This window comes from Tupaia chinensis, unplaced genomic scaffold (genome assembly GCF_000334495.1).
Source record: "Tupaia chinensis unplaced genomic scaffold, TupChi_1.0 Scaffold000062_1, whole genome shotgun sequence".
Taxonomy (NCBI): domain Eukaryota; kingdom Metazoa; phylum Chordata; class Mammalia; order Scandentia; family Tupaiidae; genus Tupaia; species Tupaia belangeri.
This window is the reverse complement of record NW_006159520.1, coordinates 2,227,522-2,240,524: the sequence shown is the minus strand read 5'-3', so window position 1 is coordinate 2,240,524 and position 13,003 is coordinate 2,227,522. Positions and strand designations below refer to the sequence as shown.

The 13,003-nt window shown below is 36.5% G+C and overlaps 1 pseudogene; it reads left to right on the top strand.

The window, feature by feature from the left end:
• The first annotated feature begins 238 nt into the window (after positions 1 to 238).
• Positions 239 to 13,003, top strand: part of LOC102501589 (elongation factor Tu, mitochondrial-like) — a 14,274-nt pseudogene continuing 1,509 nt past the window's right edge.

Below are 13,003 nucleotides of genomic sequence, written 5' to 3'. Positions count from 1 at the left end.
ACGAAAACTGGGAAAGAGGAGAAATACTCATCATGGAGCCCTAGGGAGCATAATCTTCAAGAACTGAGTGATTAATTTTGTCCAATTCAATCACAGTCAGATAGGACAAGAAATGGAAAATAGTCACTGTATTTACCAAGGTGGTATGGCAGTTTTTCTGGACTACCAGTATCAGAAATCATAGTGCCTATTGCAATTATATTTGTTTCAAGAATAAGTAGGTGGCAAAGGAGGTGCAATGGTAGACACTTTGTTTATGTACCATAGCTGTGAAGGTAAGTTAGAAAGATAGGAAAACATCAATGCGCTGGTGATATATTGAGGCTGAAAATAAATCCACTTTGGACGATGACAGAGAGAATTCTTTGAGAGAGTTAGGGAGTAGGGTAGGCTTGAGATCTGCAGGGTAGGATCTGCCTGAGTAAGAGGATCACAATAAGTAAGATAAAGACAGAAAGTTGCCTGTAAGCTTGGCAGAAGAAGCGGAGTATACTCTGCATATTCTTTGGAGTATTGGTCCTAAAAGTGATGGAAACTTGAAATTGATGTATAAGAAATCATACTGACATGAAAGGCAGTGTTGAGAATCATAGGAAGCCCTAATTACCATATTTCTGTTGTTTCTATTTGGAAACAATCCCCAAATATTCTAACACTGATTTTCTTATAGCTTTAAGGTCACAAATCAATAGCTGAAGTTCAAATGTCCTATGTCCTATATTTGGATGTTTTCATTGGAAAGAAGACTTTTGTTCTAATTAATTTTGCAGCTAACTGCTGTGCAACTTAGAGTGAAACACAGTTTTTTGATAAATGGGAGTAAGATATTTGTTTCGATCAGTGGCAACTGCAAAAGTAATGAAAGTCTGGAATGCAGGACCAGCAGGTGGTGTGGTGGCTAAGGCGCTGGACATTCCCACATGGCCGACCATGTTTCAAGTCCTGGACCTGGTGGCTTGCTTTCTCACTTCCTCTCTCTCTCTCTCTGTGTGTCTGTCTCTCTTTGGTCAAATTAAAATAAGTGGATGAATAAATACAATTAAATAAATAATTTTTTTTTAAAAAAAGAAAGTCTGGAATGCTAAAGTAAAATGCCCACAATCTTTAGTTTTCCCTCAATTTGCAGCAAATATCTGAGGAAATTTGAAAGTGATATATTCCTAATAAGTAGGGTATCAAAAAATGTATAATTTTATCTATTTGGATATTGCCATATACTCTCAAAAATTTGTCACATAGGTAAAAGAATCATGTCAGAATCAGGTAAAAATCAAGTTCTTGGGAGCTAGACAGTGGCACAGTGGTAAAATGTGATGCCCTGGGAGCCATTCTCACATGGGAAGGTTCCCAGTTCAGGTCCAGAGACCTCTTTGACTATGTTGGACATATGCTTGCCCATGATTCAAGACTAGCTAAAAACTAGAGATGGAGCACAATGTCAGGACCCTGTTAGGGGGTACTATATCACTCTCTCTGTCTCTTTTGTTTATAGAAGGAATAAATAAATAAACTAAAAAATCAGGTTCTTTAATAAAGCTATATGTACCTCTTCAAAAATATTCCCCCAAAACCATTGAAAAATTTTTTTTCAATTTTGCTTAGAAATAAGCTAGAAATTTTGATCTATGTTGTATGCAGTAAAGAAACTATTAGTTCTGATTAGGGAAAACAAAGACAATATAATCTAAATATTACTCATATAGTTCATATTTCATAACACCTATATAACTTGTCTAAAATCTACCTAGCAAATCATGAAGAAGATATTTCTTCTGGTCATTAACATTTTCTGCTGGTTCCTCATCTTATTCTGAGTAGGATAAAATATTTTAAATTACTTCATAATGCGTTATCTAATAATATTTTTTAAAAGGAAGCTATAATATTTGGAATGTCTTTGGAATTTTTTCTTACTCTTAACTCTACTTAAAGTGAGAATTAAAAAAAAATACTTTTAAAGGAAGGCTTATTCAGAATTCTTATTCTTAATCCATCTGTAGGGGAGCCAAAAATTAAGGGTAGCCACAGTGAAAAGTCTAATATGAAAAGTCTCAGCACAGTATTTTCACTTTTGGTGTCAAGCATTCAGCTTAATATTTTTACCTACCAGTCATTCATTCACTCGTCAATTCATGGAATATTCATTTTGACTAAGACACAGTGTGAGGTTCTAGAGTCATAGTTTTTACTCTTAAGGTATTCATAGTTAAGTACATTAAAACAGCATGTATAGAACAAAACCATAAGAGTGTAGTACAGTAATAATTTTTCTGGCCCAACCTTTGCTCCCACTATGTTTCCATTTAAAATATACATTGCTATCTTAGTACACAGCTATTCCAGACACTTTTTGAATAAGAACTCTTCAAGAGAAAATCCTGGCTTCATTACAATTCTCTTTTTAATCTGTTAAAATCCATCCAAATTTGCTTTCTCTAATTGCATAGGAGATTTAGAGAAACATCCAAGAATCTCCAGGACTCGTAACCTTTTTTTTCCTTCACTTGTTTCCAAACTGTGTCTGTGTTGTCAGACAAAATATTGATATAGCTTGCTCAGCTAGATTTAGCAGAATCTAGGACAGTGATTTATAGAGTAGAGGCAAATCCATGCTAAACCTCAAGGTCTGGAAATTTAAGGTTTATGTTGATATCTACTTGGATTGGTATTTCCTCTACCTACTTATAAAAATAAAATGATGTGTGAATGGGTAACTCAGAAACACAAAACATAATGTTTAACATTACATTTACCACTTGCACATCAGAAGGTGTGTTAGTACTTAAAGGATTCTCAAAGTGAAAACTTGACAATACAATAAAGAAGGATAGAGTAGTGCTCTGAGAATACATTGAAGAATAAGCAACCTCCTTTTAGACTGAGAGAAACAAGAAGTAAGGTTGGAGGCATATGAACTTCATATTAGACTGAAAAGAGGAAGTTTATAGGACATCTGGAATCTGAGCACATGGATATGTGTTACACACACACACACACAGAGCTCACACTCTATTTAGCACAGATAACTGTGTATGTGTGTATCTGTGTGTGTATATATGCATGCACATAAACACACACAAAGTATGTGTGTTTCTAAATATATATACACACATACTATTACGTCCCTGGGGTATCAGTTTGTCAATCCAGCTGCTAAGAAACAGGCCAGATTGGCTTTTTGCCTCCAGCAGGATGTCCCGAGGTAGACTTTGGTGTGTGGTTAGACTGAAAAGAGGAAGTTTATAGGACATCTGGAATCTGAGCACATGGATATGTGTTACACACACACACACACACAGAGCTCACACTCTATTTAGCACAGATAACTGTGTATGTGTGTATCTGTGTGTGTATATATGCATGCACATAAACACACACAAAGTATGTGTGTTTCTAAATATATATACACACATACTATTACGTCCCTGGGGTATCAGTTTGTCAATCCAGCTGCTAAGAAACAGGCCAGATTGGCTTTTTGCCTCCAGCAGGATGTCCCGAGGTAGACTTTGGTGTGTGGCAGGCAGCCAGTACAATACATCACTATAGCTAGATTAGGAGGATAACACCAACAAGGCCAGACCAGAAACAGAAATAAATCGTTATAAGAGAAGTTGTAGGGGGCCTTAGAGATTGCTTACTCTTTTTTTTTTTCTTTTTTCCCCCAAATCCCAAATCACTGTTTACGCAGCCAAAACGGAAGGAAACAGTTGTCATTCAGAAAAGGGTGAAGAAAAGGACATTGGAGCTCTTGAATTAGAGCATGAACTTCCATGAAGTTGAGACTCCAGCCAGCAGTGAAAAGGGCTCAGAGTAATGCAAGACAAGGCTCAAAAAGGCACCCAAGAAAGTCCACAAGAGTTTGTATCCTGAATTCAAGTTTTATTGCTTTACTTACTGAATATCTCCCCAGAAAATTTACAGGGACTTAAAAATAGCTCAGTTTGGGGTCTAGGTTTGCAAAATGTCTTGATATTGGCTAAATGAATGAAGGCTGTTCATCCTATTGGTGACATTTAATCTTTAATTTGCATTTTTAACTGAGTTTCAAGAATCTGCTTAAATCAGACAATCTTCTTCAGAAAGACTTGGAGGTTAATAGACTGTCTACTTTGGGGACTTTTTTTTTTTTTTTAACACTTTAGAGATCTCAGAAATGAAGGCCAGCAGGTGGTGTGGTTAGGGCTGGGACTCTGAACTCCCACATGGCTTACTGCAGTTCAAGTCTAGGATTTGGTGTCTTGCTTTCTCATTTGCCCTCACTCTCTCTCTGTCTCTGTCATTCAGGCCTTTAGCAAATTTTAAAAATAGTAATAATAATTGGGGCCAGCAAGTGGCATGGTGGTTAAGGGAGCTGGACTCCCATTTTGCCTTCTGCTATTCAAGTCCTGGATCTTGCAGCTTGCTTTCTCACTTTCCTTCTCTCTTTCTCTCTCACTCTGTCCCTCTCTGGTCATATTAAAATAAATAAATGAATTAATTTAATCATATATTATAATTCTTTAAAAATAATAATAATAAAATTAAATAAATAACTCTCTAAAATATCTCCGAAACGACTTTTAAAATAATAAGCTCTTAACAATACAAGAACATTTTGCTTATTAGCATAACCCTTCCCCAACCACATCTACTCCCCATACAAAAATATAAGATTTCAGAATTTGCACTTGGTGGCCATCTGTTTTCTCTCTGAACATTACTTCAAGTCCCTTTCTTTGGGTTGTTATTAAGATATTTTAAATCATGATGTTCTTGCACAGCATGTCAGATAGAAATAATGATAATAAAATAAGTATGTTGAGCAATTTACTTAGAAACAGGAGAGAGCAAAAGAAAATTAGCGAGTGTTTAATTCTAGGCAGAGGGCCAAACTATCCCAAACCCCCTCCTCCATCTGCCCTTGCCATATTTTTAAAAACCCACCTTCAGGAAGTATAAATTTCTTTGTCTATAGCAGCAGAGTTTCCATATAATAATAAATAATATGTGAGTTCAGTTCAAGGCTCTAGAAACACAAAGACTTATTTCAAACCCTAGGTCTACCACTCTTATGCTGAGTGACCTTAGGAAGATTATTTAACTTCTCTGAGCCAAGGATTCTCCATCTGCAAAATGAGCGTGATGTTAGTCTAACTTGTTGTGAGGATTATCTCAGCTAATTTGGGTAATGCATTCAGAACAATGGTTGGTAAGCACTTTGGACAGTACTTTATAAGAACAAACTGTTGACTATTACTATTTAAGAACGCCAACAATTATAATTATTTGATTCATTAATGTGTCTCTAGGCAAGGCTGCACCTTGAGGTTTTTTTCCTTAAAGCTTTACAGGAGGCTACTTACAGTTGCATCTTTATTCATGAATGTGCTAATTCTTAATACATCTGGATAAAATTTAGCTGCTCATCCTTAACTCCTCATTCAACTCTTCTTAATAGAGCAAATGGATTTTCTGTGGAGTCAGCAGTTCCATGTCCCTGGTTCCCCCTGGTTAGTGTATATTTGGCCTGTGGCCAAATTTCCATTAAAGTTTATATTAATCATATTCACTGGATTCCACTGGAAAACAATGATAAGGGAAGGGGGGAGACATGCATCTTTATAAGAATTCAATGTGTATTTTTTTTTCCCAAACAGTGAGCATTTGGGAACTGAGCTTCTACCCTAGCAATATTTGAATCTTAATGTAAATAATTGCATCAGGAAGTATTTTGTTTTTAGTCCAACTTCATTACCTCTAAAAATGTGCTGGCATGTAACTATCCAGGTGTATTTTTACTGCACATTTTCATAGCAGGAGGTGAGTGGCAGATGCTTTTACAAGCACAGTTAGGTGCAGACCTGACTATAGCTAGAAAACCTCTCTTAATAGATAGAAAAAGATGACTCAAAGATTTACCACAGTCTCTATTCCTTTATGAATTTTAGTTTTGAATTTTTTTTGCTCTCCTAATTTCTGAAATACTTAGGAAATTTTATTTTAAGTTGTTATCTAAAATTTTCATAACATGTTAAATAGTCACTAACTGTATTATTTCAGATGTGCTATGAATATTAACATTTAGATTAAAATCCCTGAATAAATGGAAATTTTGATCTGTCATATATTACTTCAAAAAAATAAAAGAGATTTCTTTATCGGTTGGGGATGTTATAGCTCTTTTTTTCTTTCTTCTCAAACTGTATGTTTATTTCAACTTCCCTACTATATTTTTTTCCTAATAAATATATTCTTATCCTTGAAGGTCTTTTATTGATTATCCTACATTACTTCTCTGTAATAATAATGTGTGTTAATTAAAATCTTATTTATTTTCCATTGGTCTAAGGCTCTACAGTAAAATATATATATATATAGTTTGGATCATGTATTTATGGATGACAACAAATGAAACAGAGTGCAGCATCAATTTGGTTTCTTTTATCATTTAGAAATAAGTACTGACAAATGGTGTTCATACAAATAGGTAGATGGAAATGGAAGTTTTGTTACAATCCAGGTGTATTTTTACTGCACATTTTCATAGCAGGAGGTGAGTGGCAGATGCTTTTACAAGCACAGTTAGGTGCAGACCTGACTATAGCTAGAAAACCTCTCTTAATAGATAGAAAAAGATGACTCAAAGATTTACCACAGTCTCTATTCCTTTATGAATTTTAGTTTTGAATTTTTTTTGCTCTCCTAATTTCTGAAATACTTAGGAAATTTTATTTTAAGTTGTTATCTAAAATTTTCATAACATGTTAAATAGTCACTAACTGTATTATTTCAGATGTGCTATGAATATTAACATTTAGATTAAAATTAAAATCCCTGAATAAATGGAAATTTTGATCTGTCATATATTACTTCAAAAAAATAAAAGAGATTTCTTTATCGGTTGGGGATGTTATAGCTCTTTTTTTCTTTCTTCTCAAACTGTATGTTTATTTCAACTTCCCTACTATATTTTTTTCCTAATAAATATATTCTTATCCTTGAAGGTCTTTTATTGATTATCCTACATTACTTCTCTGTAATAATAATGTGTGTTAATTAAAATCTTATTTATTTTCCATTGGTCTAAGGCTCTACAGTAAAATATATGTATATATAGTTTGGATCATGTATTTATGGATGACAACAAATGAAACAGAGTGCAGCATCAATTTGGTTTCTTTTATCATTTAGAAATAAGTACTGACAAATGGTGTTCATACAAATAGGTAGATGGAAATGGAAGTTTTGTTACAGCATTGCCATTCAATTCTTGATACTTCTCTTAGTAAAAGGCCAAAATATCCATCCTATAGTTTTACTTATCATCAAAAAATACTTTATGAGCTCTATGTCTAACAACTTGACTAGGGTTCCTTTGATTATATTGGAAGCAAAGAATTATATACAACCTGCTTTGAGAAAGATTTTGTCACCCAGTCATTACAGTCATTCCATGCCTCAGTTTCTGGGAAGTGTACCAAGAGGGCTTTACCAAGACATATCATTTAACTATTATTCTTGCTAGTCATCCACTTTGAAGTACTTTATTTAGCCCTAATTCTCTCAAGAGAAGGTTGAGAAAATAAAAATATTGTTAGTTTCAATATACATTTGTCAATATATTTTTAATAAAATTATTTCATCTTATCACATGCTTTGAGTTTATTTTTGTCAAAATTTGGTTGAAGATTTAGTTCATTCTGCTTTTGGAAAGTGTTCACCATTTTTACCAAAGCCAGTTTGCATTGTCTAACCAATCAATCAAATAAAACTAAATTTTTGACAGAAACAAAAATGTCTGACATGATTTTTCAATTCGAAAATATGTTATTATCCATCTCAGTGACAACATCTTACTTGGCAATGATAGCTCTAAGATAAATAAAGTAGGTAAATAAGTGGGTAGATGGGTAGGTAGAGTTATAAAGAAAATCAAATATGGAGATTAGCTATAAATTTGCTATCTTAAAAAAATCAAGATTCCTAACCCTTATATTTCTTTTCTTCTTTTTTTTTTAGAGAGAGATTTTTTACTATAGGGTGGGGGGGCTTGCTGGAAAGACAGAGACAGAGACAGAAAGCAAGAAATCACCTCCCAGGGAGTTGGCCATTCACAATCCCTTCACCTTCATTCTCCTCAGGATTTTGGGCACACACACTTCAATCTCCTCAGGATTTTGCCCAGAGTGAGTTTTAAGCTGCCTGTTCTGGGACTTGCACTGCACTTGACTATGTGAGAGTCTAGTGATGTAACCATTATGCCATCTGCTGGTCTCAACCTTTTGTATTTCTTACAGGCTCTTTTTTACTTTGCTCCCAGGAGGTTCTTTAGTGCAAACCATTCATTCTCTAACAATATTAGCAAAGGAAAAAGACAAGATTCTGGTAAGAAAACATAACCTCTACCAGCCACTTGACATATATACTTGAATTAGACTATATCACCACTGGCCAAGCTGCTCCTTTTCTAATATCACTTTTCATTACCAACAAAGTCATGTTCAAAAAAGAACAAAGACCTTAAGTTTACGATATTCGTTTTACATGAGGCATCACAGACAACATATTAAAAAGTTTTTCCTGCAATGTTTTATACCATAGGGTCATACCTGGTGAATGGCATAACTTCCTTTTGTAAAGCAAGAGAAGGACAGTTGTTAAAGAGGTGGTAGGAATGAAGAAACAGCATGGTGTCTCAGTCATAGACCCATAACCAGACAAAAGTTCATGTTGATGTTGAAGACTGGGAAACTGATTCCCTTAAAACTACTGCTACCATTTAGATCTTGGAAAGGGATACATCCAAAGTACCCATATCCCACGTGAAGGCTGCCAGATTTTTAAACTATATGTCCCTCTGAATGTGATCTTAGCAATGGAACTAGTGTACCCCTCATGCACAGATAGAGTATGGTACCTACTTGATTTAATTTCAAGGGCTTGAGAAGCTTCTCTCTCAATCCCACTGCCCCAGCTTTTGAAGCCTGAACTCCACTATCAAAACTTTGTTTTACTTTCATCAAGCATAAAAGTGTTCTTTTAGTCCTTGGGTAAGATATCATTGAAACTTTTAATCTTTTTTTTTTTTTTAATTGAGAACTTTATTCAGCAAAAAAAAAAATCCCCCAAATGATTTAAACAGAACTATTGGGTTGTCAGAAAAGTAATGACAGCTCCCCTCACCCCCCACCCCATACCCCTGTAGTGCTCGTGAGCGTGTAGTTTGGCCATAGTCACAGGTCTCTGTCCGCAGAATGGAATTTGTTAAAATTGTCAAGAATAAGGTCTACTTTAAGTGATACCAAGTGAAATTTAGAAAATTACGAGAGGGTAACACTGATTACTACGCTACTATGCTTGGTGATCCAGGATAAAAATAAGTACAACACACACAAATACAGGATGATAGTTCATGTAACTAACATTGATATTGCTTTTCAGATCGCTCATGACCGTGTAGAAGGGGATATGATAGTCTGCACAGCTTATGCACATGAACTACCGAAACACGGTGTGAAGGCTGGCCTGACAAATGATGCTGCAGCATATTGTACTGGCCTGCTGCTGGCACGCAGGTTTTTCAATAGGTTTGACATGGACAAGATCTATGAAGGTCAAGTGGAAGTGACCGGAGATGAGTACAATGTAGAAAGCATTGATGGTCAACCTGGTGCCTTCACCTGCTATTTGGATGCAGGCCTTGCCAGTACCACCACTGGCAATAATGTTTTGGGGGCCCTGAAGGGAGTGGTGGATGGAGACCAATCTATCCCTCACAGACCAAACGATTCCCAGGTTATGATTCAGAAAGCAAGGAATTTAATGCAGAAGTCCATCGGAAGCACATCATGGGCCAGAACGTTGCAGACTACATGCGTTACCCAATGTAAGAAGATGAAGACGCTTACAAGAAACAGTTCTCTCAGTACATAAAGAACACTGTAACTCCAGACATGAGGGAGGAGATGTTTAAGAAAGTTCACACTGCTATACGAGAGAACCCAGTCTATGACAAGAAGCCCAAGAAAGAAGTTAAAAAAGAAGAGGTGGAATCGTCCCAAGATATCCCTTGCCCAGAAGAAAAGATTGAGTAGCCCAGAAGAAGGTAAGTTTCCTTAGAGCTCAGAAGCAGGCTGCTGAGAGCTAAACCAAATAATTTTCTATGATTTAATTCCAGATAAAGACAATAAACTTAACGACAAAGCAGACAAAAAAAAGAGAGAGAGAGAAGTCATGATATATTTTTTTCTATGTTTTTCTATGCACAATTCCATTGTGACTTATGCAACAACCCAATAAATATGTGTTCTCTTTCTTTCTATGGGTATGTGTGTATACATACAGATACTATACCAGCACTTTGGAATATTTTCTGGAAATTTGTAATCTTACAACCTTACACTTTATACTTAAACCTTACGATCTAAGAGTAAATAAGATTTTGATCTTTGTCAAAATTTGACAGTGGAGGGAGTATGAAGATCAAAGGAAATAGAGGAAGATAATGATAAAAGAAGGGCTCACTGCTCCCAGACATCTTCATTTTATTTAAGGCTAGGTGTGCTGTGCCTTTCACACTGGAGGGTCTCTACCTTGGTATGTGAATCTCTATGATCCATTAATGCAGATGAGCATAACTGTATCAATAATTACAGCCAGGGTTTATCATATATTACAGGATCCCATCTCAGTTTAGATTTTATACACATGTTACCACTACTTTAAGGCTTGAAATAATCCCACGTTAGGTATTATTATCCCACGTTAGAAAACAGGAGTCTCCTGGGACCAGCAGTTAGTGTAATGGCTGTCGCTGGACTCCCATGTAGTCGACCGCAGTTCGAGTCCCAGACCCAGTGGCTTAAACTCATGCCAGGCGCATGTGTGTGCGTGCCCAAGATCCCGAGAAGAGAATGGAGGAGAAGGGATTGCAGCGTGGCCTTCCCCTCTGGGAGGTGATTTCTTGCTTTCTATCTATCTGTCTCTCTCTGTCTTTCTGGTGAGCACATGCACCCAATTAGGAAAAAACCTCTCCAAAAAAAAAAGAAAGAAAAGAAAACAGGAGGCTCCTAAGTCACACAGTAGTTATCTGTTTTCAAAATTCATGGCCTTAAAATTCATGGTCTTTTTACTATATATAAATTGTCTTAATCTCTAAGACTATAGATGTCATGGTATCCAAATATCGCTATCTTTCCATTCTCAGTTTTTGTTTCTGGACAAAATGATGAGTAAGCAATGTATAAAGGGCAAGACGACTTAGAGAGATGCAGGGGAGGATTCCCATTAACACAGTCTAAAGCTGCCAACCTCAGACATAGCTCTTTGTTCTTATAAACTTTTTGGCTTAAAATGAGAAAGTTTCTTCCTTCTATGTGATACTGTTTTATTAGTTCTTATTTCTTCCCTCCAAGACATCATAATCTCCAATTTAGAATGCTTTTCTCCTCTGGTATAGAAAGAAAGTGTTACCAAGGTCAAAAATCTATTTCAAAACTGCATACCTTTTGTTGATTCAAACCAAAGCTCTGACAGAAATGGATCCTACTACCCTCAGAAAATAATGTGGAAACTATTTCTTGCATCTTTAGCATGTTCTTTAAGGGTCTCTTGTTCATTTCAAGGGGCTTTTCATGGACATATTCCAACAAATGTGGGCTTTCCCCATCAGAAATTCTCAGATCAGGGAGCTAGATGGCACAAAGTCAAATGCAAAGCCCTGCCAGGTTGGCCCACATGGGAAGGCTGTAGGTTCCAGAGACCTCCCTAAGTACTCTGGGGTGTCCATTGTTCAAAGATAGCTAAGGCTAGAAGTGGATCATGAATTCAAGACCCAGCTGGATATACCTGAATGTCTCTCTCTCAGTCCCTCTCATTTATGGAAGAAATAAAGACAATAACAACAAAAATTAACATAAAGAAATTCTCAAATCTACTACAAAGAGAATCACATTTTCTTCATGTCACTTGCATTATAATTCCTTGTTAAGTAGATGATAGGAGTGGACAATAAGGAAGGAGACTGTGTTTTTAGTACTATTGCCTGCTATCTAGACTGAGAAGGTAATTTAACTTCTGTCTTTTCCTTTTGTAATTGTAATACCTTCCCTATCTATTTCACAAAGCTGCTATGAGAATTAAAATAAATTACTTTTTTTCTAAACTATTTATCTGACAGGCCTAAAGCACTATGCAAATATAAGTGGTATTTATCACCATTATTCTAACAGATTCAGCTTTAAATAAATCAGGATATTAGGCAGAGGAGTCATATGAAAACTCCCTGGGTCTAGAAAAATATCGGCTTGAATCATTTACTAAACAAACTGATACAAGTAAGTCACTTGTGCATCCTGGGCTGAAACTCAGGTCAGCACCTGAATGGCTTTAGGTAATTTCCCATCATTAAATGGAGAGGGTTGCAGTGGCCTTTGACCTGAATCCTCCTGCCAAAGCCCTCCCTTACTGGCAACCAAATTCCGTAGATGGCCTGATTAAGGCCACAGTGGCAAGTAAGCTAATGAAAGCACTTTCCATTTTTGGGGCCCTGCCCCTCTATCCCCCTCGTATAAATTCATCCTGTCTCCTCTGTAGGGTGGACTGCAGCACCTCCAGCTTCAGACCCCAGGGCATTCTTTTTCTCAATAATCTTTCCTTTTTCTCAATAAACTTCCCTTTTTCTCTTGAGATGGCGCTTCCCGAGTCTTACTCCGAACCCTAACAGAAACCACTGCCTTTCAGGAACAATTTTAAGTAAGACAGAATCTAAACTCCTTATTGTGGCATAAAGGGACCTTCAGAGTTTAGCCTCTGCCTCATTTCCTATCTCACCTCTCTCTTCACACCCCGTACCAACCAGCCTCCTCATGCCTCCTAAGTCCATGCCTGTGTACAGCCTGTGTAGTCCCAGCTATCTTTAAGAAGCAAATCTGGCTTCCTCCTCCACTGCATGCGAGGGCTGCCTGCACCCAACACCTGGGGCACAGGAGCAACCACAATAGTGGATCAGGGATCTTCTTGT